Source organism: Elaeis guineensis, chromosome 1, assembly GCF_000442705.2.
Source record: "Elaeis guineensis isolate ETL-2024a chromosome 1, EG11, whole genome shotgun sequence".
Lineage (NCBI taxonomy): Eukaryota > Viridiplantae > Streptophyta > Magnoliopsida > Arecales > Arecaceae > Elaeis > Elaeis guineensis.
In genome coordinates, this window is record NC_025993.2 from 29,331,335 (window position 1) to 29,335,805 (window position 4,471).

The following is a 4,471-nucleotide window of genomic DNA, read 5'->3' on the forward strand; positions in this document are numbered from 1 at the left end:
TCCAAAAATACAGGTACTTGATTGTACCCTGAATAACCATCAAGAAAACAAAAGAAACTTTATCCTGCTAACCGTTCTAAGATTTGGTCGATGAAGGGCAATGAAAAATGATCCTTTCTAGTAACGGTATTTAGTTTTCTATAATCTATGCATACTCGCCATCCAGATGATATGCGAGTGGGAAGTAGTTCACCTTCTTCATTCTCAACCACAGTAATACCTGATTTCTTAGGTACTACTTGAGTGGGACTGACCCATTTACTATCGGATATGGGGTAGATGATTCCAGCATCTAACCACTTTACCACCTCTTTCTTTACTACTTCACGCATGTTTGGGTTCAATCTCCTCTGCATATCTTGATGGGATTTGGCATTTACCTCAAAATGAATATGGTGCATGCAAATAGAGGGGTCAATTCTTTTTAAATCGGCAATGGACCAACCGATAGCCTCTTTGTGTTCCTTCAGAATATCAACCAATTATGCTTCATGATTAAGGGTCAAGTCTGATGCAATGATTGCCGGAAGGGTGTCATTGGGTCCTAGAAATACATACTTGAGCATAGCAGGAAGGGGTTTTAATTCTAACATAGGTGGTGATTCTAAAGATGGGACTATTGGTGTACTGGCTAATGTGGGCAATGGCTCATACTTGATTGTCCAGGAAGGAGTGGTTTTATCGTGTGGTGTATCCAACATGGTGTTAACTTCTTTCATATATCCCTTAAAGTCATACACTCCAAAGTGAGCCAAGCAAGTATCTAAGGGGTCTGGTGCTAGAATTGTGGGTGTTGCATCTTCTATAATGTCTTCTAGTGTATCTACTTCGAAGCAACTATCCATTGATAGTCCTTGGAAAGCACCAAACACATTCAGTCTCAGTTTCTTATTCCCAAACGATACGTCCATGACTCCTATCCTACAATTAATGCATGCATTTGCTGTAGCTAGGAAGGGTCATCCTAAGATAATGAAAATTTATCTTGGGTTGCCACTTAGTTTCATGTCGAGAACCAGAAAATCAACTGAAAAGTAAAACTCATCTACCTTGACCAAGACATCCTCAAGCATTTCACGTAGTTCCTTAATTGTTCTGTCAGCTAATTGCAGTGTGACTGATGTGGGTTTCAGTTCTCCAAATCCAAAAAGTTCATACACCGAACTAGATAAAAGATTCACACTTGCCCCTAAGTCCAGCAGAGCTTTTTCAATGTGATAATCTCCTATAACCCAGGAAATGATGGGGGCTCCTGGGTCCTTAAGCTTTGGAGGAGTGGCATGCTGGAAGACAGAACTAGCCTGTTCAGTGAGGCATACTTTCTTTGGGATTTGTGATCTAGATTTATATTTTTGGATGCATAAATCCTTCAAAAATTTGGCATAAGCAGAGACCTGTTTGATTGTGTCTAGAAGGGGAAGATTAATTTGGACTTGCTTAAACAATTCCAACATCTCGTCGAGTCTTCCTCCCTTCTTATCTACAGGAATAGGGGCTTTCAGGACATCCGAAAATGGGGCTTTAGGCAAGATGATTCCGGTGCAGTTGGTTCATTCTCTATTTTAAGGTCCTCCTTGTTCTTGGGTGATTTGGCTTTGGTTAGAGGTTTAGAGTCGGTCTCATTGGTTTTACTAGTGTGTTCAATGACCTTCCCACTTCTCAGAGTCATGATTGATTTGGCGTGTTCAAAAAAAACTTCTGGGGTATTAGAGCTCTCAATCACAAATGGCCCTCTTGGGTTGCTCTCGGGTTGGCTAGATAATTTTCCTCCTTCCCTCCTACTGAATGCAGTCGCTAGTTGACCTATTTGGGTCTCTAGCTTAGCAATGGATTGTGTGTGGGAGTTAAGGGTCTGAGTGTTGACTTCTAATCGTTCTAGTGCTTTTAGAACTTTTTTCTCAAAAGCTGAGCTGTGACCAGTAGTAGATGGTTGAGGAGCATTTTGAAATTGATGGTATGGTCCATGCCTATATGTTGGGTCCTGATATTGAGGTCGAGGTGCGGCAGGGCCAACCACTGGTTGTGGTCTCCAGAAAAAATTTGGATGGTTTTTCCAACCGGGGTTATAAGTGTTCGAATATGGATCGTTTCCTGGTCTGCGAGCTTGTTGGACTTGAGCTTGCTGAATCTACTCGTGCACAAACTCAGAAAATTGAGGTGTGGCTGGGCATTCACTAACAAAATGGTTCGGACTTGCACACAATGCATAAACTTCTTGGATTGGGTTAGGTGGAATCGGAGATTGTCCAGTATTTAGAAGACGGTCTAATTTTTGGGACAGTTCATCTACCTTACAGTGGATATCTATGACGTTTCCAATCTGATAAATTCCACTTCTTTTTTGTTGAAGCATGGGTTGTTCTCTAGAGGTGGCGGACATATGATGTAGAAAATTCTCACTAAGTGTTTCAAAGAGCTGCCAGGCTTCATCCTCACTCTTTAGCATGAATGTCCCACCACATGATGCATCAACCATTTGTTGGTGTTTCTCCGATAGACCATCATAAAAATACTAACAAAGTTGCCATTTAGGGATAGCATGGTGTGGACATTTACGAATGAGTTCCTTTAACCTTTCCCATGTCTCATGAAAAAGTTCACCCTCCAATTGGGAAAAACTAGTGATAGCTTTTCTAATTTGATTTGTTTTTTCAATTGGAAAGTATTTCTTGAGAAATTCTCTCTGAAGATGATCTCAAGTTGAAATGGTTATAGAGTCTAAGGAGTTTAACCAATGCTTGGCTTTGTCCTTAAGTGAGAAAGGAAACAGTTTCAACCTAAGGGCATCATCGGAGAAGTTTTGGATTTTTACTGTGGAACAAATTTTAAGAAATTCATCCAAATATTTGTATGGGTCCTCGTTACTAACTCCATAGAATGATGGCAATATTTGAATAATGCTAGACTTAATCTCATATTGGGTAGCTTCTACTAGAGGTGCTTAAATGCATGGAGAGTAGGTATACGAGGATGGAGTGAAATATTCTCTCAATGAGCGTGGAGGATTAGCCTCACCAGGTGAAGCCATGTTTCTAACTTGGATAGTCCTAAGAGTCTTTTCTAATTCTTCGTCTAATGGTTGCAAGTCGGGTTTTAGTGATCGTCGACCTAACATGCAACTAAAAGGTCTATGTAGGACTATCCTAGTCTGTTAAAGATTATTTTTTTTTTATTAAAAGGAGAGGAGAAGAGAGAAAAAAGTTCTAAAGAAGAGATCCTAAGAAGTCCTAAAACTAATAGAAGAATTAGTTATGGTTAGATTTTAATTACAATCAAGTTAGCACGCAGTGGACTCTCTATCCTAAAGTTATCCTAGTTCTAGACAGCTCCTAACTGTAGTTAGCCTTCAAGCCCTCCAAGTCGGAGCTTGACCAACCAACTGGCTAGATAAGTGTAAGATCGGTGGGAGTCCCCATGTTGCTTTTCTTAGACACCAATTAAATTGGCTAGGTCAGCGAACGGAATCAATTAAAAACCACCTTCCTTCGGGCCCAGTCATCCTGCAAACCACTTGCCTAGACACCAGCTAGCTGACCAAGTCTAACCTGGTTCAACTCTCAGGGTCACTTGTCCTAATGAGCTCAAAATCCTTAGGGGTCAATGTCTAATTAATTTTAGATTAAGGTCTAGGTTATGCAAATGCAAGGGAGTGATTTGTGGGCCAAAGAAGGGTGATCAAATCCTCACCTTATCTTAGTTAATGGGTTGCGCCCTTAAAGTTAATTATGGAGATGCAATGCAAAGAAACAAAATGTCCAATCAAGTTAGAAATTTTTATATTTGAGGTTACGCTATTTTAGTTAAGTGTTATGAAATATCAGTGGTTTTTTTTTTTAATTCAACCATACCAAGATCTCCGACAACGGTGCCAAAATTTGATGCATAGTCGTTGATAGCACCAAAAATAACTCTACTCACTACGTAGGTAGGATGAGTCGAGATCGTATCCTCAGGGACCTTGGGCTAAGTTGAGATTGCAAAATAAAAGAAAGAAGCGCTGTTTTGATTTAGAAAATAAATAATCTTAAAATTTATGTAATTAGAAAATAAAGAGCTCGAGAGTTTTGAATTAATTTTGCACTAGTAGAGTTGTATCTCTTTTTTTTTAATTAAATAGATGTGATTAATCTTAAGAAAAATATCTATCTTTCTTCGACACACCCCGTACCCGTAGATCACGATGCATCTTCAGAAAGTACTAGGTAAACAACTCTTCTTTCTTCGGCACGCCCCGTACCCGTAGATCACGGTGCGTCTCCGAAAAGTAAAAGTTGTTCCTAATATTAATCTAACAGGAAAGCATAAATAAAAGCATATGAAAGAGAGCAAATAAAGAACTCATGATGATTTAAATAAAAAGCATAATCTTTATTGCATATAAAGAAATACAAGAAAGTTTAGAACAATAAACCCACTCTGTGTCGTTACAAAATTTCTTCTCCACTCCCGAGACTGCTAGCCTAGCTGCTCA

General features: G+C 39.4%; 1 non-coding gene across 1 annotated transcript; it reads left to right on the forward strand.

Moving 5' to 3' along the window:
* Positions 1-2,534: 2,534 nt before the first annotated feature.
* LOC140855112 (small nucleolar RNA R71) lies at positions 2,535-2,640 on the forward strand. Its single transcript, XR_012138143.1, has one exon. It is a non-coding gene; the product is annotated as a small nucleolar RNA R71 (small nucleolar RNA).
* Positions 2,641-4,471: the final 1,831 nt, after the last annotated feature.